Genomic DNA, 26,916 nt, shown 5'->3' on the forward strand with positions numbered 1-26,916 from the left:
AAATTGGCCACAAAGTTAGAATTATGGTAGGACCCTAAAGTCTGTTAGGATGTAGGTATAGTTAAACTTTAACCAGTCATTGTTTTATAGTTTAGCTTTTCATATCTGCTTACTGCTCAGGAGTCATGTGGCCAGAGGACACAAGATTTGTAACTTCTCCAGTTGATCCTATAGATTACATCACTATTGTAACAGCTAAGATTGGTGTTTAAGATATTTTTCAGGCCCTGCATTCTGACAGACCAACTGATGCCACCTGGACCAATAACCCACACCAAGAAACTGACTCAACGTGTTTTGTCACCTCCACCCAGGAAATGACTCAATGTAAGAAGACAGCTCCTACCCCCTATTATGTCATCCCTGACCCAACCAATCAGTGTTCCCCATTCTTTAGGCCCCCTGCCTGATACACCTTCCTTGAAAGCCCTAGCCTCTGAATTCTTAGGGAGGTGGATTTGAGAAATCTTTCCCATCCATCCATTCGGATGCCTTATGATAATTAAACTTTTTCCCTGCTGCAACACTGCTATCTCAGTGTATTGGCTTTACACTGTGAAGCAGGCAAGAAGAAACCTTAAAAAACTCACAGAGCCATGAGCTAAATAAACTTATTGTCTTTATAAATAACCCAGTCTCAGATATTCTCATATAGCAACACAAAACAACTAAGACATACACCACATTAACAAGCTAAAAAAGAAAAATCACGTGATCCTATCAATTGACACAGATAAGGCATTTGACAAAATTCAGCTCTCATTGATTAAAAAAATTCAGAAAAAGAGGAACAGAAGAAAAATCCATCTACCTTATAAAAAGTATCTACAAAAACCTGTGGCTAACACCATCCTTATGGTGGAAGATGGAATGTTCTTCTTCTGAAACAGGGAACAAGGGCAAGGGCTTCACCCTCATCACTCTCACTCAATATAGTATTGGAATTTCCAGCCACTGCAACAAGGCAAGAAAAGGCATACAAATTTGAGAGGAAGAAATAAAACTCCCTTTTTGCAAATAACAATTGTCTACATAGAAAATCCCAAGGAATCCACAATAAACAAAAGTGGAATTAATAAGTAAGATCTGCAAGAACACAATATAGAAAATCAATCCCATTCCTGCATAATAACAATAAATATGTATCAACCAAAATATAAAGTGGAGTATAATTTATAATTGTTCCAAAGGAAACAAAATACTGAGGTATAAACTTAACAAGCTCCCTCTATTTCATGTTTTTGCCATGTGACATGCCTGCTCCTGCTTCACCTTCCACCATGAGCAAAAGGGCCCTGAGGCCTCCCCAGAAGACAAACAGATGATGGTGCCATACTTGTACAGCCTACAGAACTGTCATGCAATTCAACTTCTTTTCTTTATAAATAAAATAAAAATAAAACACTAAGAAAAATATGTACAAGATCTGAAAACTACAAAATGTTGATGAAAGAATTCAAAGAAAGTCTAAATAAATGAGGAGACATGCCATGTTCATGGATTGAAAGTCTAAACACAGCAAAGATGACAATTTTCCCCAAATTGATTTTTTAACTACATAAAGGGCAAAATATTTGAGTAGGCACCACACAAAGATAAACATGTAGAAAATGCTTAATATCATTAGTCATCAGAGAAATGCAAATTAAAACTACAATGAGAAGCCACTACACATCTAAAAAAAGTGGCTAAAGTAAAAAGAAAAAAAAAAAAAGATGATACTAATTGCCAACAAGGAGCTGGAGTAACTGGAATTCTCATAAACTGCTGGTCAAAATATAAAATGCATGATCATTTTGGGAAATATTTAGCATTAGTTCTAAAGTTAAACATATATGTATTATATTACTCAGTAATCCCACTCCTAGGTATCTCCATATATCTAAACATAAACCTTTATGTGAGTGTTTACAGCAATGTTACTTATAATTTCATCAAACTGTAATTAATCCAGATGTTCATCAATTGGTGAATAGACAGACAAATGATAATGCATCCATGCAATGGAATGCTACTCAGCAATAAGAAAACAAATAAAGAAGCAGATGAATCTCAAGTACATTGTAGTGGGCATTCCATGTGAAAAAAATCAAGGCACAAAAGCAAAGGACTGTATGATTTCTTTTATGTAAAATTATAGAGAAGGCCAAATTATAACCAACAGAAAACCAAACAGAGGTTTCCAAGGCTTAGGGCCAGGGAATGGGGTTGAATTTGAAGAGGTGCAAGTGGGTGATGGAAATGATCTATATCATGACTGAATAGATAAATGTATGCGTGGCTGTGCACGTCTACCAAAACTCATTGAATTATGCTCTTACATTTGGTAAATTACATGCATGTAAATTATAACTCATTAAAGCTGATATACAATTTAAAATTTGCATAAAATGAAGACAAAGAATTTTTTTTAAAAAAAATCTGTACACTCTTGCACAAGTTGGCTGAGAGAGAATGGTGCACAGAATAGGCAAATTGGATAATGGAGGAAGAGATAATTGAAGAGCCTAAGTCACACTGGCCATAGTGGTCCAAAACAAGGTAACAGGTGTGACCCAGCCCAGGCACTTCACAAATATTTGTTGAGTGGGTGTATGAACAGAATGGCAGAAGTCTGAGAAGGAAAAAAAAAAATAGCCTCTGCCAGCTGTCAGCTGGGAGCTGGCCTGGTGCTCTTGGCCATGGTGGTCTTCTATTAAACATAGACATTTTCAACCAACACCAACATCAGAGGTTGCTCTGTGACCATGATGGAGTGAGACAAAAACAAGACTCTCTCTAATCATTTCTGAGTACAGACCAAAAGAAGAGCACAGCGCAAACCACATCAAAACCAAACATTCTCCCCTCCCTGCAAATGTGGGTGAGTGAGGTTCCTTTTTTGATATTTAGCCACACTTCATTTCTCAGGCTTCCAGCATGCAGATTAAGACATCCCGGCATAGAACCGCCCCCGATTCCTGACAGCACTCAAGCCAGAGCACACCTTTGATGTGCTCCCAAATAACCACCTCCAATATCAAGCTAACACAAGTTCAAGCCCTGTAAGATGTCCCCACAACATCATCTGCCTCAGTTTCCCACCATTTCCCATGGTGTGCAGGCTACAGGTGGTCTCCTGGTGGTCTTAGGCTAGTCATTGTTGGAATCATCAAACCCTATCCATGCCTCCTCGGAGCTCTCGTTGCTTGCATTTATCCTCAGACTATAACATTCATGTGAAAAGTGCCAGGGTGCTGGCAGTACCCACTTACCCACCTATGTAGATATCAGCATATTAGGGCTGCAGCATGTTGGACTCAGCAGTGAGCTCAGGTTAATTGGTTCATGTCATTACGTTACAGCTTGGGTGTCACCAGCACCAGCATTCTTGGGGGAATCCACAGCTAGGGACAAACAATGGTGGCCTCTCTGCCTCCCAAAGCTTGGGGAACAGAGGGGACCGAGCAGTAAATCAAGGAACAGGAGTGCCGCTTGTTGGCCTGATATATACAAGGTTTCTATGAGCTTCTGGGCCAGTGTATTCTAGTGGAAAGATGCCAGATTACCTGTTCAAAATACCAAGGGTGTTTTGAGAATCCCAGCACTAACCTCATGTCATATATTTTACACTCCTGGGGAGTGCCCCTGACACCAACATGTGGGAAGGGGGAGAGGAGGGGTTGGTCATGCCATTCCGGGACAGAACAGACAGCCATGAGGATGCGGAAACATCCCCGCTGTTGGCAGGTCCTTCCAGAGTCAAACCTTTCAAAAGAACACTCAGACATGTTAGAAATTTACCGTCCCTCACTGTGGCTATATGCAAATATTTAGCTATAATGTTTCTTTTAATTTCATAAAAAGAAGGGGAAATGATATAAAATGGTACCAACCTCAGTATTCAATGTTGAGAGACTGATTAAATTGATACATTCAGATAATTAAATACTATGCAAATATTTAAAATGACAGAATAATATTTGATAGAGGAAGATGTATGTCCACGATCTACTTTTCAGTTAAAAAATATCAGATCATAAAATAATGCATACAATATAATCCTGTTTCATAAAAATAGTCATATAATATGTGCACATGAAATAAATGGCTGGAATCAGGTCCACGTGGAGAGTGGTTGGAAATGGTAATTTGTTTTTTTTGTTGTTTATTCTGTGTCTTCAGAAACACATCTACAATGAACTTATATCTTTCATATCAAAAATAATGAAGGCTTAGGGTTTTACCTTTGTTATTGGCCTGTCGTTCAGAGAGTCTAAATCACAGGTGAGTTTGAGCAGTGTCAGAAATCTGATATCCAGATGGGAAGAGGCTGCATTTCCGACACTCGGGGCTCCCCACAGCTGCTGTTTCAGACCCAAATCACTCTTACAGCTCAACCAAAATCCTCCCACTGTCTGAGATTAAAGACTCTGCCCTTCAAGGCTGAGAGCTGGAGGAAAGATTGCTAAGAACACTATATGCCAACATGTTTTCAGATCCTTGCATTTCTATGTCACCTAAACAAAGCAATGCTTACCAAAACTTCGCAGAATCCCAGAAGCACAAAGTTGCTAAGGCCGAGCAAGAGTGATGGGACATGGTCACGGTTTACTGGTAGAGCCGGCACTGCTTTCTCCTGTCCCAAGCCCTTCTCCTTGGACCATGCTGCTTTCCTCGTGGTGAGTGTTTCCCTGTCGTTTAACCAAGGAAGAAGACATTCCTACGAGAACAACAAATAGATTGAATACAGGAGCTGTTGGGCCAGGGGGTATGTGGGGGGAATTTTCCCCAAAACTTCAAGAATAAATCTCCAAACCAGTGTCTTTCAGATGCAAGGATGGTGCTCACGATAGGCCAAACCAGTGTGAAAACCCCACAGACAGCCATTCTCAGGGCAATTGGGCTGCCCTGCACTGCCAAGTTGGTCTTCCCGGGGCCTCATGTCCACAGCTGTATGGGATCCAGGGCTTGCCTAGTTTCATCTGGTTGATTTCATTTCCTCTTTCTTTCTTTCCAGTGATGAGGTTGGTGAGGACAGTCTTTTACCCAACTCCTGCATACCAGTGACTCTTATGTGAGAGACGCCGGCCTAGGCTATTATCTCCTGGGAACAGGTACTAATGAAATGTAATTTCACTGAGGCTGCAACACATCTGAGAAGGACAAGGTGATGTGGGGCCAGCCATCTTCATCCTAAGGCTCCCGTGCAACATCCTGTGTCCCTGGAGGCCCAATTTGACAAACCCCTGCCCAAGGTGAGCATCCATCTAGCAGGGGGAGGCAGGCTTAGCCCATCCGTATCGCCCTTTAGCCTGGGTGCCCAAGAGCCAGGTTGCCTGAGTCACTCAAGGAGCTCAGAGCACATAATCAGACTCTCCAGAGTCCAGGTGCTGCAAACTATAGTTTGGGGACATTCACCAGGTGGTTCTGATGCACAGGGAAAATCCACTCCAATTGTGCAAATAGTTTATGCATGGGGAGCCTTGAACCCAAATCCACTTAGGCAAAGTTTACTTGACATAGCCTGGCACTAGAGCTTCTGGGTACTTTTAAAAGAAAAACTCTGGACAAATCAAATTTAACAGGTTTAACTGAGCAAAGAATGATTCGAGAATCAGGCAAGCCTCAGAACTCGATTAGGTGCAGAGCAACTCCAGGGCCACCTTGTGATTGCACAACATTTATAGAAAAAAAAAAAGAAAGTGAGCTACAGAAAAGAGAAGTGAGGTACAGAGACTGCTCGATTGGTTAAAAGTTGGCATTGCCTTCATTGAACCTCGTTTGAACAGTTGGCCTGCATTCAGGGATTTGGGAATTTCACCTGTAGGGGCTTTGCCATGGAGAGAGAGCTGTGTGGAGCTTACAGGGACACACATGAAGATCCTGGCTAGGCAGGGAGTTGTTCCCTGGAGGTGCCTGCTAACCCCATGCCATCACATGATCCTGCAGCATGGGTCTCCTCTTTGTTCAGCAAGTTCATCTCTAAACACAACAGAGCTGTCAGAAAACACTCATTTCTTTAGAGGGTAACTTACTGACATCGTAGTTGTTGCATTTTTTTCCCCAGTTGCAAATGAATGTTTCTTAAAAACAGAAGCCACGGATGGTGATCCTGACTCTTAATAGCAGGGCTGTTGGTGACGAGCCATGTGCATCCTGCAAAAATACCCACCTAGTCCTCCAACAGGGAGATTTGCCTTGTGCAAGAATCTGCACAGAACACTTGAAGGTTAGAACAGCAAGTACTTCAGACATGAATAATGCCCATTAGAACACTCTTTTTATTTTCAAAAGTATTTATTTACCCATAGAAACCCTACATTCCCTCCTCCACTTTCAGCATGGCTCATCAGTTCATAGTAAAGTTCAAGGCAGAAACGAATTTTTCAATATTTTGCCAATGGCTGCTCTACCATAGAATTGGTCATACAGGAAACAGGGGCATTTTAAAACACAAATATGTTGGCTGGGCCTAGAGCAGGGACCTCAATTGTTCCTGCCTATGAGAACCATCAGGAAGCCCCCTCCACAGAGGCTCAGATTTCATTTTTCTGATATGAGCCAGGGCATCATATTTTTTCAAAAAATATAAATACTTGCAAGTTTTCTAGTATGCATTCAGGCTTAAGGACCACTGGCCCAGCATAGGAGACAAAACAGGAAGCATTAATTAAGCAAAGCTGGACTGAGCACTTATGTGTCGGGCACAATGCTTGAAGGCAGGTGGGTTTTCCTATGGTGGAATCCTGAAGCTCTTATGCTCTGTGACCAGTACTAATATCAGAGCAAAGGGGAAGCCATCTTGAACACCATCTCTGTACACACTGTTTTAGCAAAGAGAAGAACTACCAACATCTTATGTTATTCAAGCAAGACTCAACCCAGCCTACCAGGGTAGAGAGACAATCTGCAAGTGACAAGGGAAGATTGGCAAAAGAGAGAGATGTAAGCACAAAGATTGTACATTTTAAAAATCTCCAGTAATTCCAGGATATGGACAAATGTACAAGCTGATAGCCAAAGAGCATGTAAGGATTTTAATACCACATTTCCAGTTACAGCTAGTGAAGCATAATTGGGTACTAAATTACAATGTTAATATTCATTTGAACAAGTAAGTGCTGTACTTGGAGTAGTAGCATCAGGACCCCGGGAGGGCAGCAGAGGGGCTGCATAAGTGGACAGAGAGCTTCTCTGAATGAGTTTTGTCCCAGGTTTGGTTAAGGTTGGTTCTCAGCAGAGTCTTGAGAGGTTACAACACGGATTGTGGTTGATGGGATTTCTCCCATTGCAGTGACGCTCAAAGGATTCGGAATTAAGCAAGTTAACATACAAGTAATTACAAACTGCGGTTGGTAACACATGCTAGAAAGAAACAGAGAAAAGAACCCCAGGAGAAGGCCATAGTGAGAAGGCATTCAAGACGGCAGATGTGCAATGGGGGAGGAAGTCCTGAACCCTGCTGCACAATTTTTCTAGCACAAATAGAAGGAAAGGGTCTTGCTTGAGGTCACCTATTATTGCGGACTTATCTATTTATACCTCCATTTCCTCCAAAAAGAGTCTGAGGTGGGGCTAACCTGTCATCTACAAGAAAATTAAAGTCATTTCTTAAAAGGGGCAAAAGCAAATTGAAGTAATGAAGAGGAGGGAGAGAGAAGGAGGTTAAAAGAGAGAGAGAGAGAAAGGGAGAGAGACAAACACACACACACTCTCACACACACACACATGCACACACAGCCACATATTTGAGTTCCTTTCTAAAATCCAAATCTTAAATAGAGCACAATTTTCCTTTTGCCCATTTCTCAAGGAATTGGTTGTCTTCCTATGCAATTTCTTTGGGCTTCATACAAAAGGTAAGATTCCATATTGAGCAATACTAATTAGCTAGGACCATCTCGAGTATGTAACAAAAGCAAATCTATCACTAGCTGTGGGGGAAAAAAAATAGTCCTCATCTCCCCCAAACCCCAAAACACATAAGCTCAGCATTTTAACTGGCTGGGGTGAAAGCCATTATTTTCATTAATGGAGCTCATTTTTATTTTATTGGGCTTTTTTACTATCAGATTAAAAGCATGTTTTTATTGTAGTTTTTTCTAATGCAATCTGAGATGATGTGCTCAGAATGAATGGAATAGTTATTGTTTTAATTATTTTTTCATTCCCTGTTTTTATTTTGTTTGTTCCTTTTATTTACTACTCTTAAGTTTGCCTTAATAACATGGACTCGGGGTGCTTGGAGGCCTCCAGTCAGCATCCCTGTGGTGGTTTGCATTTGCTAATGACCAAGGAACAGGGAAATCACTAGCGTGCGGATGCTTTCAGAACTGAGTCATGGCCCAGCCTTCCTGTTGAGGATGCCCAGGGTAGGGCCCAGGGTAGGGCCAAGGGCATGGACCCCCAGGGTTGGAGGGAGCAACACAGCAGCTCGCAGAAGCACCTGATGTCTTTCCAGGACACTTCTGTCCCTGCGTCTGCTCCAGGCTGTCCTGGCTCACTAGGTCAAGGAAAGGCTGTAAGGGATCTCAAGGGAGGGAAGTCAGCAAAAGGACATGTTCCTCATCTACAGCCACATCTCTCCCTGATGCCCAGTTCCATACGGGATACTGTCAAAACACACAGGTTTTCACACACAGAGGCCTGTAGCTGGACACAGGCACGTGTTCTCTGCCCTGAAAAAAAAAAAAAAAGGAAGACCACAAAGGCTTCCCAGCAAGTTCAGATGTCTCGGGGACCCTGTGGGCCTAGGAGAACCAGAAACAAGGGCAGGACAGAGTTTCTTATTTAGAACAGAAATCAAGTACTTCTTTGGGAGTTAGCTGTCCAGGGGCCAAGCTGAAACAATACCGGACACTGCAAGTTACTCAGAAGCCCGACCCTCAGCCCTGCCATTTGCAACAACACAGATGAACGTTATGTTAAATGAAATAAACCAGACATAGAAAGAAAGCACTGGCTGGGAGCAGTGGCTCACGCCTGTAATCCCAGCACTTTGGGAGGTGGAGGCAGGCAGATCACTTGAGGCCAGGAGTTCAAGACCAGCCTGGCCAACATGATGAAACCCTGTCTCTACAAAAAATACAAAAATTAGCCCGGCCTGGTGACATGAACCTGTAATCCCAGCTACTCGGGAGGCTGAGGCAAGAGAATTGCTTGAACCCAGGAGACAGAGGCTGCAGTGAGCCAAGATTGCACTACTGCACTCCAGCCTGGGCAACAGAGTGAGACTCCATCTCAAGAAAAAAAAAAGAAAGAAAGAAAGAAAGCACTATGTGATGTCACTTGCATATGGAGCCTAAAAAGGTCAAATACACAGAGGCAGAGAGTGGAATGCTGGTTACCAGGGGCAGGAAGCTGGGAGAACGTTGGTCTTAAGGTACAAAGTTGCAGCAATGTAGGAGGTGTAAGTCCAGAAATCTAATGTACAGCAGGGAGATTACAGTTACTAGTAGCGTATTGTTTGCTGGAAATTTGCTAAGAGAGATTTCAGGTGCTCTCACTACATGCCCACACACACACAAAGGGAACTAGGAGAGGAGACATGAATATGTTAATTTGCTTGGTGGGATTAATCATTTCACTAGGTCTATCAGAACATCATGTTGTATGCCTTACATATATACAATGAAAATATTGGGCATATAAATGCCCATAATCGCCTGATCAAGGATTCATTTGGGGTCCCTTGTGTGCCAGTACTCACATTCTCTAGGCCTGTTCTCCACTGTGACTGAAGAAAGAATCCGTCTTCCTCACGAGAAGCCTTGGCCTGTGCTTGGGTTTACCACAGTCCTCCCTCTCTCTAAAGTGTCATCACTGACTCTAGTTGCCTGCCTGCACCCCATTTGCAGAAGGGGTCCCCAAAGTATGCTCTAGTTTCCAAGCCTGTTTGAATTAAAATCTGGCAAAGAACTAAAGATCACGTTACTCCCCTGCTCAAAGGGCTTCCCATCCCATTCAATATAAAATCTGAACTCCGTGTGGCCCCAAGAAGCCCACCATGACCCGACCCTCTCATCGTTATCCTCATCTGCTCCCATCTCTGCCCAGAGGCTTCACAGAGAGGCCACCTGTCATCACCTGCCATGCCCCCCATGGCTCCTGTGTCCTCACCTGTCTTCCTTTCCGTCATAGCTCGGTCATCCCTGACTGGCATTAGCTATGCTTTTATTGACTATCTCTCCACCTGAGAATGATCACGTAAGGGAAAAATTTCATCTGCCCCTTCATCACCACTGAGTCTCCAGCACAACAGCCCTGGGTACTTGGTAGGTAGTCAAGGAATATCTGGAAGATGCTAGGGCTCTCTGTTTTTGTTTTTGTTTTTGTTTTTTTGACAGAGCCTCCCTCTGTCATCCAGGCTAGAATGCAGTGGCGTGATCTCAGCTCACTGCAACCTCCATCTCCCAGGTTCAAGTGATTCTCCTGCCTCAGCCTCCTGAGTAGCTGGGATTACAGGTACCTGCCACCATGCCTGGCTAATTTTTTTTATTTTTAGTAGAGACAAGGTTTCACCGTGTTGGCCAGGCTGGTCTCGAACTCCTGACCTCAGGTGATCCACCTGCCTCAGCCTCCCAAAGTGCTAGAATTACAGGCGTAAGCCACCACACCAAGCCTAGAGCTCTCTTTTCACTGTTGCATCCCCAGTACTGGTGACAGTCCTGGGCATATAGTAGATGGTCAGTAAATGCTTTTCATCCAGGGACAAGTTGAAAAAGCACTGGGCACGTCAACACCCAGATTTGCATAACCAAAGACTCCTTTGTTTCCACTTCTGTCCCAATGGATGAAGCAGGAATTTCAGGAGTGAAGGTGAACCTAGGACTCAGGTATTTCTTTCCAGCCCTCCTCAAACCTACAGAATACTGGGGAGGTCACTTTAGTTTGTTACTGAACAAAGGTAAGGGATATAATGCTTTAAAATCCCCATGAAGCCTGCTTGTTAATCAATATTGAATCACTAATGCAATTTATTACATCCTTTGATTCATACATATCCATTTCACAAGACATATTCTATCTATACCAACATTTTACACAAGGATTGAAACAGAATATTGAGCACAGTTTAACAAAATCTAGGCACAAATTTCTGGAAATAAATTCTACTTATCAAAAGTCATTGTTCCCCTAAGGGAAGCAAACACTATAATCTAAAGAACTGTTTTTTTCATAAAGATAACTTGGAAGAAGCTACCCTGCCTTTGGAGAAAATACCCAGATTCAAGTTACATACACGAAAGACTTGTATTTATCATGATCCAAATTCACAACACTCAAGTGCCAAGGTTGCGTGGTCTCCAGGAATTCTGAGTGGGAGAGATGAATTCACCATCAGTAAGGACTAGTATATTGTCCTTGAACATTGCACTTGTGAATTCCATATTGAATAAGATTCTATTTTGCTCCAGAGTTTTGGGGTTATCTGTCATTTTGAAAATTCTTGATCTAAGCTCGGCAGACTTTGGTTGGTTCTATATTTGGTTCTATTTGGTTGGTTAGCAAATATAACCAACCATCCCTTAAAAGGTGCTGCAGGAGACAACAAAGCTGTGGATCATGGGTTTATAAAAAGAAAATGTTCAGCACTCACAAACAATTGCACGTCATTTGGCTGGCAGGATGTGGAATGCAAGTCAGACCTTGTAGTTTAACCTCAGGGTTGAGCTGCATGCAGGTTTCTGCATTGGTTCACTAGGAATAATGGATGACTACTGATTATTATTACATATTATCAAATGTATATTATAAAAATTATATCATTAAATATTATATAAATATAATCACAAAGATGACAATGGCCAACACTTCGTGAGTGCCTTCTCTCTACTGAACAACATGCTAAGCCCCTTACAGTCATTTTTCCCTTTTAATGACCCACGCCCACAGCAGTGGTACCATCACTCTTACTTTCAGATGAGGAACGTGGGACAGAGAGAGGCTAGGTTGCTTGCCCAAGGGGATCACTGGTGCAAATGAGGCCCCAACAGCCAAGGGGAATGAGTTGTGAAGCTACACACAGAGTGAGGGGCCATGGCAAACCCAAGCGTTGAGCTGCGGCTGCCGTGGCCGCATCTCCACATTTCAAGAGAACAGCACATCCTGATTTCAATTTGTAAACATTAAAAACGTGATAGACACAGATGAAACACAGCTCCAGGCCCACAGCCAATCCTCTGGGCACCATTTGGCCAACTCCACACCCTCTTCCTTTGCTCCTGTGCTGTTTTGATGCTTGTTTTATCCTCCCCACGAAGTTGTAGAGTTCTGAGAACAAGGACCGTATCTCACACAGCTTTCATCTCCTTGCAGGTAGCACCAGTGCTGGCTGGGAGTATGTGGTGGTACACTGGGGACAGATGGTAACCCCAACCCCAGGATCCAAATCCTGCCCAGTTTGCCTTCTTGGACACAGGGGCTCATCTGGAGTCTCAGCATCCATGTCTTGCTACCTTTTACATAGCAACTGTGCTCTAAACTGAAGAAGCAAAGCCGGGTGACTTAGTGGGCATGGGGGTGCTTATGACTGGGGGCCAGAGCTGCAGGGTCTGTTTCGGGGGCAGTGGGGCCCTGTCAGCCACATGCTCGGACACCCAGATCTAAACACCTTGCAGTGATTATCCAGGCAACCCTGAGTCTGGAATCTTCCTTCTTCTTGCACGTCTTCTTCACTGTACCAATTTGAAGCAATACTGTAAAGTGGTACCAGCTCAGACACACACACCCAGCAAATGAGGGTATGTGTGTGCACACCCAGAACATGGAAACTTGTATATACACACTCAGCACATGAGGACATGTGTGCACATACCCAGAACATGAGAGTGTGTATATACACACCCAGAACATGAGAGCTTGTGTGCACACCCAGAACATGGGAATGTTTGTAAACATACCCAGAACATGAGGACTTGTGTGTGTACACCCAGAATGTGAGGGTATGTGTGTGCACACCCAGAACTTGGGAATGTGTGTATACACACCCAGAACATGAGGACATATGTGTGTATACCCAGAATATGAGGGTATGTGTGTATACACTCAGAACATGGGAATATGTGTATACATACCCAGAATATGAAAACATGTGTGTGCAAACCAGAACATGAGAACATATGTGTGCACACCCAGAACATGAGAACATGTGTGTGCAAACCAGAACATGAGAACATGTGTTTACAAACCAGAACATGAGAACATGTGTGTGCAAACCAGAACGTGAGAACATGTGTGTGCACACGTGAGGGGCTGTCTGTTCACACCATATGATGGCTAATTTTAGGTGTCAGCTGGACGGTTAAGGGATACCAGGATAGCTGGTATGGTAAAGCATTATTCTGGGTATGTGTGTGAAGTTGTTTCTACAAGAGTTAGGTGTACGAGTCAGGGAGCTGAGTAAGGAAGATCTGCCCTCTCCCAATCAAGGCAGACACCCTCCAATTGGATGAGGGCCCAGATAGAACAAAAAGGCTGAGGCAAGGTCAGTTTGCTCTCCGTCTCTTCTGTGTCTGGAACACCCATCTTCTCCTGACCTTGAACACCAAAACTCCACATTTTCCAGCCTCTGAACTTTGAGACTTTTACCAGTTCCCCTACCCACTGTTCAAAGGTTTTCAGGCCATGGGCCTGGGACTGAGCTGCACCAGTGGCTGCCCTGGCTCTCCAGCTTGCAGATAGCATACTGTGGAACTTCTCAGCCACCATAATAGTGTGAGCCAAGTCCCATAGTAAATCCCTTCTCGTCTATTTGGCTAGCTATATCTATTTCTATGTGCATATATGCCTATATCTCTATATCCTATCAGTTCTGTTTCTCCAGAGAACCCTGATTCATACATGCCAGAACATCAGAACATGTGTGTCTACACCAAGAACAAAAGAACAAAGTTGTTCAGTGCACTCATCATACTTCAAAGACATGTGTTGTTGGAGAAAATTCAAGATCTTTGGTTTTGCATTTCTCCATCCCAGCAATGAGGGGATGAGAGAGGTACTAGTCCACTTGGGATAACTAAGAATGGATTGTCACTCTTCATAATCAGGGCTGGCTGATGGGAGGAGGCTTGCTGTGGGGAAATGAGGGCAGGACGGGGAGCATGGCTATCCAGTGCCTTGCCAGGCTGTGAGCCTCTCAAATGTAGGGGTTGCACAAGAGTGGGCTTAGCTCAGCCAGCATCTACCTGTGAATGATGAAATTGACTTTGAGGCTAGTGATGGGTCTGCAATGCTGCGTTCCCATTATTTCTTTATTCTGGTTGGATCTGTCCATTCTGACTCATCAGAGAAAAGCAGGAGATGAACACAGGGCATATTGGGCATTCTGTGTTTGAGTTGGTATCTCATACCCTGCTAGGCTGCAAAGCACACACCCAGGGACTTGAGGTGACACCCGTAAAGGAAGGCTTCTCTCCCACACACTGCCACTCCACTGCCGAGGAAGCTCCAGCACTAACCACCACCTCCTGCACACAGTAAGTCCAGGATTTAATGGCTGGGCTTATCTCATGCGACGTTCCCAAGGCTCCGTTTTTCATTAAGCAATTTTTAAAGAGTTTTATGACCCTGTGAACAATAATTTTTTTTAGTGAAAGCAGACTGAATCGTAAGTGATGGTAATTACACCAAACTAATTGTAGACAAAATTAGTAAGAGGTCAGATCCGTTTGGTTACAAAAGAAAATATATGCTTGGAATACACCTTAAATGATCTCTGGGAAATTAATTCATCATGGAAATAAAAGGAATATTCTTAAATCAACAATGGCTCTCTCGTAAAACATTTGCAAGGAATAAGGTTTCCTCTTTAGTTTTGGTTTTGATTCAATGCCCAGGTGCCAGTCTGCACCAGGATTGCAATAGGACCCAGGACCCAGGTGTTTCCTTCAGTGCAGGGAGGACCTTGCAGACATTTCCCATGACTAGGGTCCTAACTGAGTCATCTCCTTTTAGCTTAGCTCACAAGATCCTTCATGGCCTGGGCCCTTCTACTTTTTTTTTTTCTTTCGAGACAGAGTCTTGCTCTATCACCCAAGCTGGAGTGCAGTGGCATGATCTCAGGTCACTGCAACCTCTGCCTCCCGGATTCAAGTGATTCTCCTGCCTCAGCCTCCTGAGTAGCTGGGATTACAGGCACGTGCCACAATGCTCACCTCATTTTTGCATTTTTTAGTAGAGATGGGGTTTCACCATGTTGGCCAAGCTGGTCTTGAACTTCTGACCTCATGATCCGCCCGCCTCAGCCTCCCAAAGTGCTGGGATTACAGGTGTGAGCCACCGCATCTGGCTGCACTTCAACTCCTTGTAGGTTTATTTCCCACCATGCTCTCACTACCTGAGACTACCTCAGTGCCTTTGAGTTAAACAGGATATTCCTCCTGGAACTTTTTTCCTGCTATTTCTCTACCCATCTAAATAAGTGCCTCTAGATCATCAGGTGTCACAGCCCGGTGTTGTGAAGGACAGGGGAATGTCTTGCCTCCCGTATGGACTGGGTGTCCCTGCTCTGTCCCTTACAGAAGACAGAGACTTCATGCTCACAAGTGCTTTTGCCGCTGTATAAGGCATGAGGATGGATGAGAGTTCAGGGACACATACCTGCTGGGGGTGGGGGACTCAGGACCTGGTGACTGTGGGGCAGACACACACCCGGCAGGCTGGGCAGTCAATACATGCTTATTATAACACTGGTTATAAATGCTTATTCAGTGAATGAATGGGTCCATTACCTCTAAGTCACTCTTCAGCAGCCACATCTGGCTATTCCCCTCTCTGCTCAAAGATAAACAGTGCCTACAGGAAAGCACCCTTAGCATATCCTCACCTCTAGTAAATTCCACTGCAGGGGTTTAAAGCATGGTTTGGACCACCATTCTGAGCCAAAACATCAGGGAAATATCCAAATTTAGACATGAATGGGGAAGAGGAGGAGGGGAAGAAAAGGAGGTGGTGAAGAGGTCAGAGGAAGAGGGATGGGGTAGCCAGATGCACGCATGAAGAAACCAATCCTTACACCCCAGTCTACCTGAGTTGCCCAGCCACTGAAAGGCAGGGATGCCTGAAGACCCTGGCACCAAGGGAAAAAAACTCCAGCAAGTCCTCGTGGGCTCTGGGTAAAGAAAAGAGGCTCCCAGGAGGAAAGCCCAGTCAGAATTCAAGTTTTGGAAGAGACAAGATGGCCTCAAAGACTCAGATCCACTCTGAAATCTTTTAGCAGTAGCTTCAGCCAAGTAGCTCTAAGAAAGGCCCTCAGAGATACAAAATCTAAGAAAAATAGTCCTGGCATCTAATTACAACAGTGCAGTTTGCTGCTTTTATCTGTAATTGGACTGTATAGTCTTTCATTCTAATTTACTTTACATCTAAACTGTGATAATCAAGACAAGCAGAACAGAATGGTCTCTAACTGGCTATCCTACTGACACCCGTTAATGCCTAATTATAACAACTAAATTAAAGATGCGACTGTAAAGAGGTGGAATATCAGTTTGAAGCATTTAATTCTGTGAAAAGAAGTCTAGATTTTAAATCCTAAGTAAGAAAATCAATACTATGCCTCATTATATTGGTATTGCTAAACAGATTAATGAAATTAAGTATTTTGTTGTGTTGCTTTTCTTTTTTCCAATGTTCTCCTGATGCAATGATGGTTTGTAATGAAGGACTACTGCAGAGGAGGAAGTTTAAATTGAGAGCCAATTTATACACCGAAATTGGGAGATAGCTAATCTCGTTTATAGAGCAGCGGCTTTCTTTTGATATGGTTGGATTTTTAGATAGGCATCATGGGTCTCGACTTCTGCAGTCTCGTAGAACAAAAATAAATTCAACTCAAGCTAAGCAGTGGTGCTGTCTTTCCTCTTCCTATGAACAGATGTCTCAATGGGGACTGCTGTGACAATGTCAGCATCTATGAGCACTGGTTTGGGACAAGCATCCCTGAAGCTTTGTGTGCCAGTGGCCTTATTGTCTATGCCAGGCTAAATGTAGCCACCTGCGAAGGTTTAAGGGACACAAGGAAGCTGGCCAGGTGAATGGAGAACATATGAGGTCCCCAAAGCCGTTCGATTGATTGGAAGGTGGAGGAGAAGCCATGAGAAGCAGCCACATTTCAAGTTGGACACCAAAGCCCGGAAGGAGAAGGACAAAGGTGTGCAGAGGGAAGATGTCCTGTTCCTGGGACCAGGGAGGGCAGCATGTGCAGGGTGATAGCAGCATGCCCCCAACTCATCCAGCAACACTCTAAGTTACCTGTTTATTTATTCATTCTTACTATTGCCCATCCTGATTTTTTTTCTTTTTTTTTCTTTTTTTTCTTTTTTCTCTTGAGACAGGGTCTCACTCTGTCACCCAGGCTGGAGGGATCATGGCTCACTGCAGCCTCCAACTCCTGGGCTCAAGCCGCCCTCCTCCATCAGCCTCCAGAGTAGCTGGGACTACAGGTGTATGTGATCACTCCTGGCTAATTTATTTTATTTTATTTTTTGTAGAGACAGGGTCTCACTATGCTGCCCCAGCTGGTCTCAAACTTCTGGGCTCAAGCAATTCTCTCGCCTCAGCCTCCCAATGCTGGGACTACAGGCACACACCATCATGCCTGGCTATTGTGTGTGAGTGTATGTACAGATGGGGTCTCACTATGTTGCCTAGGCTAGACTCAAACCTCTGGGCTCAAGCAATCCTCCCACCTCAGCCTCCCAAAGTGCTGGGATTACAAGGTTGAGCTGCCATGCCTGGTCTCATCCTGACTTTGAAGCCTTGGAACGCAACATCAATTATGAGAATCAAAAACCTAAAAAGTTGCAAAGGCTGACTGTGTCAATCACCCTGTGGGACTTCCCCCAAATCCCATGCCACAGAGATTCACCAGTGCAGGTTTTTGAGGAATCCAAAGACCTTGCAGAATAGACTGATCACCTGGAGGAATCTCTAGAAATCACCTAGAAGTGACCTTACTGACCACTGAGTTACTATGAGCGAATGACTTGGGGACTATAGTGTGCCAGGCCTTTTCTGGAGCTGGGGACACAAAAATGAGCCACACTGAGTCCTGGCCCCCTGCAGCTTGCCATTTACAAACCACTAGGTCATGCAGGGGTGAGAGATCCAGCAGGAGGAGGGGAGCACAAAGCCGGGGCCCCAGACAATGGAGAAAACTACGGCTTCGGTGAATGTGTCCGGAACTTCCCAATTATAAAATCAAGAACACAGATGGGTGCAGTGGTGTATGCCTGTAATTCCAACATTTTGGGTGGCTGAGGTGGGAGGATCTCTTGAGGCCAGGAATTCAAGACTGGTCTGGGCAACATGGTGAGACTCTGTCTCCACACATTTTTTCTTTTTTTTTTTGAGACGGAGTCTCGCTCTCGCCCAGGCTGGAGTGCAGTGGCGCGATCTCAGCTCACTGCAAGCTCTGCCTCCCAGGTTCACTCCATTCTCCTGCCTCAGCCTCCCAGTAGCTGGGACTACAGGTGCCCGCCACCATACCCGGCTAATTTTTTGTATTTGTAGAAGAGACGGGGTTTCACGGTGATAGCCAGGATGGTCTTGATCTCCTGACCCTGTGATCTGCCAGCCTCGGCTTCCCAAAGTGCTGGGATTACAGGCGTGAGCCACCGCGCCTGGCCTCCACAAAAATTTTAAAAATTAGCTGAGCATGGTGGTCCTAGCTTCTCAAGAGGCTGACGCAGGAGGATCGCAGGAGCCCGGGAAGTCAAGGCTGCAGTGAGCTATGATCATGCCATTGCACTGCAGCCCAGACCACAACAGAGCAAGACCCTATTAAAAAAAAAAAAAAAAAAAAGACATTTTAGTTTTAAATTCTAAATTCTATCTAAATGGGCATTTTTGGGGATGAGAATTTTTGGCTGTTGAATATTGCCTGTACCACCCTCTCTTTGGATTCCTGTGGTCTTTCCCAATTTCTTAAGCACATGAAGATGTGGAGGCATGGGCAGGGGGTGCCCTGGGGACTGTATATATGGGCTGAGTGATCATTGCAGGCCAGAGAGAGGTTACCAGCCACCTTGGAAAGGAATGGTGCAGTTCCTGACCCTGCAGGACCAGACAGGACTCTAATTGCTCCTTTGCTTCTGGTACTCGGAAGACAAACCCTGCCATCTCCCACCAGGCCCGCCTCCCAGCTGCACAAATAAAGCCAAATAAAAACTGCCAACGGCCGCTGGTCCCCTTGCGACAGATGTGGTGCCTCTATGCCATCTTGTCTGTTCTTAAGGGTTTGTTTTTATTGCAAACAGACAGATGTGGCTTGTCCCTTCCATCTTGTTTACGATGCTGCAGGAACACCTGTGGAAGAACAGGTCCCTGCAGAAATCCTTGACTTCCGTTCAGATGGCTTGAGACTAAGCCAGCCGGCTGGGCAACCCCATCTGCTAAGGATTCCAGGTTCCTCTGCCCAGGGAAACCTGAAGAATCACCCACAGGATAATCCCAGACACAGGAGTGTCACCACACCTATGTGCACATTATGTTAACAATGTGTACACCTTCATTCAAACATGTGCAGAGGACCTACGCTGTGTGTGCTGCCTGGCCCTGCAATCTGTGCTGACTGACTTGTGGTTCAGCCCAGCTTCTCATTGCAAAGGCTGCTTTCATTGCCTGACCTGTGTCCACTTAGCTATAGAATTCACTGCATTGAGAACCCACAGCCCTGACCCACGAGTGAGGGCCATGAGGCTTATGAGGATTGCCTTATTGATTCTCCCGGTTTCAGATAAAGTGGCTTATGACCTGGTGTGGAACAGACCTGTGTCACCAGGGTGAATTCTATGCCTAGGCACAGAAGGAAGGGGAAATGCTCGCACAGAGCCCAGGCTTGGGGGATATCCTCTGCTCTCAGCCAAGCTCTGTACACCTTCTTAGAATTCTGCAGCTCCAGCCACACCATTATAGATCGCTTGCCTTGCACTTACTTTATTTTATTAGCACAGATGATGGGAGAGCAGTGACTCAACTTGTAACTTTGTGCAACAACTGCCTCTTTGTCTTAACCTTATGTTTTCATGCCACAGCTTTTGCTGTGTAACAAACCACCCCCAAAACTCAGCAGCTTAAAAACAGCCACTATTTAGTTAGCTCACGACTCTGTGGGTGGGCTGAGTGGTTCAGGCAGCCTCAGCTAATCATTGCTAGGCTCACTCAGGCATCCAAGATCAGCCGGTGAGTGGGCTGGTGGCTAGAAGAACTCAGATGCCCTCAGTCATACAACTGGCAGCTGGCAGGCCGTTGGCCAGGGTGACAAGGGTGATGGGGCCACATACCTCTCACCAAGCAACAGCCTAACCCTGGCTTCTCCACATGGTGACCACAACAAGAGAGTGAAATAGAATGTGAACATGCTTTTCAAGTCTGCCTGTGGTATGTTTTCAACTGCCCCATTGGCTAAAGCAGGTCCCAAGGCCAAGCTCAGAATCAGTGTGGGAGCTTGATGATGCTAAGAGCTTGGAGAGCTTAGACACCAGCAGGAGGGATAATTTGCCTCCAGTTTTGCAATCCACCACAGGATTTTTTTAAAAGAAATGTCTTATTCATTTTCTAGCCTCTTCCATGGAATGTTTCCATCATTTATCCTCAATGTTTAGTGTTTATAAATGAGGAAGAAATTCAGTTTTGTTTCCCTCATTAATTCACAAGTATTTAGAATGTATCTTTAAATTGCAATTAGGTTAAATTTTCTGCCTAGGATTTTCCCTTTTTTCTACTTCTACTATATTGGGGTCATGGAATTTGAAATTAGTCCTATTCTTTAGGATTTTGAAAGCCATGTGCGTGGGTGTCTGGGTGTGGAATTCTCATTATCCCATGGATATTTGAAGACTGTTTAGTTTTATTGTTTGATATAACTATATAGATGCAGATATATGTAGATTTAGATTTAGATAGAGAATCAACCTTGTCTGTAATGTTTTTAAATTTTCTCTGTTTATTATCTGCCTGATCTGTTACGTTCTGAGAGGAGAATGTCACATTATTGTCATATAGTTTTTGTTTGTTGTTGTTGTTATTGTTTTTTGACATGGAGCCTGTTATCCAGGCTGGAGTGCAGTGGCACAATCTTGGCTCACTACAACCTCCACCTCCTGGGTTCAAGTGATTCTCCTGCCTCAGCCTCCTGAGTAGCTGGGATTACAGGTTCCTGCCATCACACCAGGCTAATTTTTTTGTATTTTTAGTAGAGACAGGGTTTCTCCATGTTTGCCAGGCTGGTCTCGAACTCCTGACGTCAGGTGATCCACCCGCCTTGACCTCCCAAAGTGCTAGGATTACAGGCTTGAGCCACCATGCCCAGCCTGTCATGTTGTTTTACTTGATATATTTTCGTGCCACATTGCACAAGGAAGTAAGAATTCATTAATTATATAGGAATTATGTTGATTCTTATATATTCTTGGTTAAGTAAATTTTTTATCAGTATAAAACAATTGTCAGGGCACAGTGGCTCACGCATATAATCCCAGTTCTTTGAGAGGCCAAGACGGGAAGATCAATTAAGGCTAGGAGTTCGAGACCAGCCTGAGCTACATAGTGGGACCCCACCCTGACAAAGAATTAAAAAATTAGCCAGGCGTAGTGGAGCATGCCTGTAGTCCTAGCTACTTGGGAGGCTGAGACAGGAGGATAGCTTCAGCCCAGGAGTTCAAGGTTACAGTCAGCTATGATCAAGCCACTGCATTCCAGCCTGGGCAATAGAGAAATACCCTCTTAAAAATAATAATTAAAAAACTCACTTTATCTTCCTTATTGCTGGTTTCACATAATTTCCTATCATACTGTAATGGGCCAAAAATTAATAAATCCACAATAGTGAGCATGCTCATTAACTAGCTCATTCATATGGTGAGTAGAATTCTACATTATGCTCTTCTTGGAGTTAAATGTGTTAATGTATTTTGAAATTATAAAAATGCTGATCTTGGCTGAGCATGTTGGTTCATGCCAGTAATCCCAGCACTTTGGGAGGCTGAGGTGGGAAGATCACTTGAGCCCAGGAGTTTGAGACCAGCCTGGGAAACACAGTGAGATTCCCCCATCTCTATAATCAAGAAAAATAAATAAATAAATAAATAAATAAATAGTAAGTAATAAAAATGCTCATCTCACTTAAAAATTACAATGTTTATTGAGATAATTATAGATTCACATTTAGTTGGAAGGAATAATACAGAATGATCATAGATCATATACACTCTTTTCCTAGTTTCCCCCAATGATAGTCTTAAAAACCACTGTATAATTTCACAACCTCATGCTGACATCGATACAACTCAGCATCCTCATTAAGATGTCTCCAGTTTTACGTACACTCAGTGGTGTGTGTGTGTGTGTGTGTGTGTGTGTGTAGTTCTGTACAACTTAATCCCATGTGTAGGTTCATGTATTAATATTTACCACCACAGTCAAGATACAGAACACAACTTGGTGAAAACACTATCCTTCATCCATTGAATGGGTTTTAAGCCTTTGTAAAAAAAATATGGAGCACTTCGTGAATTTGCATATTATCTTTGTGTGGAGGCCATGTTAATCTTCTTTGTATTATTCCAAACTTTTATTATATGCACTACCAAACTGAGGCCTGCTCATACCTTTTGACTTACCAATGCCACTTGTGTAAATAAGTTTCTGAAGATGAAGTTATATTCTCCAGGCTATTTAATGCAGTAATACTTATAACAGCAAATAAAAGAGGAAGAAGGCATGTCCAAAAATAGTAGATAGAAAAAACGTATTTGTTATCTATTGCTGTGTAACAAATTATCCCAAAGTGTAGTGACTCAATAATTCCAAAGTGTAATGATTTATTATATCACAATGTATGTGATATCTGAGTGTTGCTCTTCTGGGACCTCTAAATGGGGGCCTCTCACAAGACTGTTCTCAGGTGGCAGCTGAGGCTGGGGTTTTCTCTGAAGGTTCAACTGAAGAAGAATCTACATCCAAGCTCATTTATATGGTTGTTGGTAGGATTCAGTTCCAAAGGTCTCAGTTCCTCTCTGGCTGTTTTAAGAGTCTTCCCTCAGTTTATTGCTATGTGGGCCTCTCCACATTGCAGCTTACATCATCATAACGAGCAAGACAAGAGAGCACAAGAGACTGCTAGCAGTGTTTCATAATCTAATCATAGAAGTGATTTCCCATTCATTTTTCTGTGTTCTACTCATTAGAAGCAAGTTGCTAGGTCCAGCCCCCACTCAAGAGGAAGGGATTCCATACAAGTGGGAATACCAGGAGGTGAGATTTGGGGGATCTATGTTGGAAGCTTCTTATTATAATAAGTAAATTATTACACATTCATACTATTGTGTACTATGCAAACATTGAATTTTCTACAATAATTACATTGGGTATAGGGCATGTTGTCATAAGAAATGAAAAGAGCTTCTGTAACTTGGAACTCAATATCAAGTATTCTAAAATATGTGAAACATAAATCCCAAAAGAAGATGAGGAAAATAGTGTACAGATAAAAATATTTGAGGAAATAATGACTAAAAATATCTCAAATTAAGTCAAAAATAGAAAACCTCAGATTCAAGAGCTCAATGATCCTCCAGAAGGATAAAAATCAAAGTAAATCACACCAATGAACATTATATTCTAATTGCTGGAAATTCATGATAAAGAGTTTGAAAAACATTAAACAAACCAGAGTGCTATGGTTTGGTTGTCTGTTTCCTCCAAACCTCATGTTGAAATTTGATTCACAATGTTGGAGGTGGGGCTAATGGGAGGTGTTTGGGTCATGGGAGCAAATTCCTCATGAATTGATTAATGCCCTTTCTCAAGAGTGAGAGAATTCTACCTCTGATAGGTCCTTAAAGAACTGGTTGTTAAAAAGAGCCCAGCACCTCCTCTATCCTTTGCTTCCCCTCTCCCCACATGATCTTGGCTCCCCTCTGCCTTCTGCCAGAAATGGAAGCAGCCTGAGTCCCTCATCAGATACAGATGCCCCAGTCTTGAACTTTCTAGACACCAGAATCATAAGCCAAATAAACCTCTTTTCTTTATAAATTACCCAACATCAGGTATTCCTTTACAGCAACACAAAATGGGCTAAGACACAGAGGGGGAAAAGACTCTTACTTATAGAAAAACAAAGATAAGCATAATAGCTTATCTCTCATCAGAGCTATTGCAAGCCAGAGACAATGGAATAACACCTTTAAAATGCTGAAAGAAAATCCTGTCAACCTAGAAGCATACATCCAGTGAAAATACCCCTCAAAATGGAAAGAAAAATAAAGACTTTTTAGATGAACAAAAGTAAGAAAATAATCACAAGTTGATCTGTTACACAGAAATGTTTAAGATACTTCTTCAGGCTGAAAGGAACTGATAGAAGATTGCAACATGAAGGAATACATCTACATGAAGGAATAAAAGACCTAGAAATGGCAAATATATGGATTAAATATGAAATACTTTTTCCTTATTTCTTAATTCCTTAAACTACATTTGATTATTAGAAGAAAGAAAATAACATTGTATGGTGGCATTTTAACATATGTAAAAGTAAAATGTATGATGATCATAATAGAAAGAATGAGATGGTGATTACAGAAAGTACACAAAGCTACTAAAACTAACAAAGAGATTTAGACAAAAACAAACAGAGGAGAAAAATAAAATGCTAGAAATTATCAATCCAAAAGTGGAAAAAAGGAGCAATAAGCAAATAAAAAATAAATATAATGGTAGATTTAAAGCCAACCATGCCAATAATAGTATAAAATGTTGTTAATGCTAACACTAAAAATATAAGAGCAAGCAATATGTTAAGTGTGTCTACAAGAAATACTCTTTAAATATAAAGAAGTAGGTAAGTTAAAAGTAAAAGGAGTTAAAAAGACATTAAACAATATGCATGGAAAAGAAAATACAGCTATATTATAAGCAAAGTAGACTTCAAGACAAAGAATATTCGTAAAGACAAAGAGAGATATTTTATACTGATAAAGTATCAATTCATCAAGAAGACATAACAATCCTAAATGAATCAACATATAAACAGTTATTCAAAATACATTAGGCAAATTTAACAAAACTACTGGAAGAAATAGACAAATTTACAATTATAACTGAAGACTTTATTCTTGCTCCGGTAGTTAAGAAAACAAATAGACAAAACAACTGTAAGGAAAAAGAATATCTGAATATTATCAAACAATTTAACCTATTAAGCTGTATATATCCAAGAAAACATACATATTTGTTTCAAGTGCACATGGAACATTCTCCAAGACAGACCATCTGTTAATAAATTAAAGAAGACACAATAAATGTTATGCATTGAAATTACATAGTATTTTCTCTATGATGAAATTAAATAGAGTTAAAATAGAAGTTAACAAATATAAAATATGTTTTTTTAAAACACTACTGTGTTGGAAAGTTAAACAAAATCTTCCAGGTATGCCATGAATTTTTAAAAGTGCAAGGTAAATTTTAAAATATCTTAAATGAAATAGTAATAAATTCATAACATTTTAAAATTTACGAGATACATATAAGGTAGAACTTGAAGTAATTTTATACCTTTAATTGCTTATATTAGAAACACAGAAAGGTTTTAAAATAAAAAATTTAATCTTGCAACCTCAAAGGCTAGAAAAAGAAGGACAAATTCAATAAAACATTAATAGAAGTAAGGAAATAATAAAAATACCAAAGGTAATCAATAAAGTAGATTATTTCTTTGAAATGGTAAATAAAACTAGCAAGACTGACCAAGGAAAAACACAAACACATATTCAATACCAAAAATAAAATAGGAGACATTACTACAGATTCTACAGACATTAAAAGGCTAATACAGGGATAGTATGCCAAGAAATTTGACAATTTGGATGAAATTTGACAATTTGGATTAAAATATATTAGAAATGCACAATTATTCAAGCATATCCAAGAAAAAGGGGAAACATAATTAGTTTTACATGTAGTAATGAAATTAAATTCACCAGTATAACCTTCTCATGATTAAAACCTTTTCAGATGACTTCACTGATAAGTTCTCTTGTGTAGTTATGGAACAAATAATACAAATTATTCACAACTCTTTCAGAGAGTAGAAGAGGAGAAAATATTTTCCATGTCATTTTATAGAGCCAGCAAAAGCCTTATACCAAAATTAGACTGCACAGGAAAAGAACACTGGGCCAGGCGTGGTGGCTCGTGTCTGTAATCCCAGCACTTTGGGAGGCTGAGGCAGGTGGATCATGAGGTAGGGGATCGAGACCATCCTGGCTAACACAATGAAACCCCGTCTGTACTAAAAATACAAAAAATTAGCCAGGTGTGGTGGCACGTGCCTGTAGTCCCAGCTACTCAGGAGGCTGAGGCTAGAGAATCGCTTGAACCCGGGAGATGGAGGTTGCAGTGAGTCGGGATCACACCACTGCACTCCAGCCAGGGTGATGGAGCAAGACTCCATAAAAAAAAAAAAAAAAAAAAAAAAAAGAACACTACAGATAAATATCCCTCATTAACATAGATGATAAAATTTTGTACTAAGTACTATAATATTTAATTTACCAACATATGAAAACAATAATACATCTCAAATAAATGAGATTATCCCCCAAATACAGGGCTGTTTTAACATTTTGGTGTGTAATTCACCACATTAAAAAATGAAGCAGAAGTACTATAAGATTATCTCAGTAGATCCAGAAGAAAAACCTTTGATAAAATTCAGCACCTCCACTTTTCATCAAAATAGAAGTAATAGGAAACTTCCTAAATTTGGTCATGGGCTTCTGCAGAACTCCCAACTGACAAAATTACTTCAAGTTAGACAATTGACAGATTTTCAGCTAATCAGGAGAAAGGCAAGGATGTTTCCTCTCCTTGTACTGAAATTCCCAGTCATTTTTATATATGAAGAAAATCCTAAGGAAATTACAAAGA

The 26,916-nt window shown here is 42.1% G+C and overlaps 1 non-coding gene across 1 annotated transcript; it reads right to left on the reverse strand.

Moving 5' to 3' along the window:
- Positions 1 to 22,474: 22,474 nt before the first annotated feature.
- LOC129021272 (U6 spliceosomal RNA) lies at positions 22,475 to 22,579 on the reverse strand. The gene has a single exon (XR_008496002.1). It is a non-coding gene; the product is annotated as a U6 spliceosomal RNA (small nuclear RNA).
- Between the last annotated feature and the right edge of the window lie 4,337 nt (positions 22,580 to 26,916).

Source organism: Pongo pygmaeus, chromosome 20 (assembly GCF_028885625.2).
Source record: "Pongo pygmaeus isolate AG05252 chromosome 20, NHGRI_mPonPyg2-v2.0_pri, whole genome shotgun sequence".
NCBI lineage: Eukaryota > Metazoa > Chordata > Mammalia > Primates > Hominidae > Pongo > Pongo pygmaeus.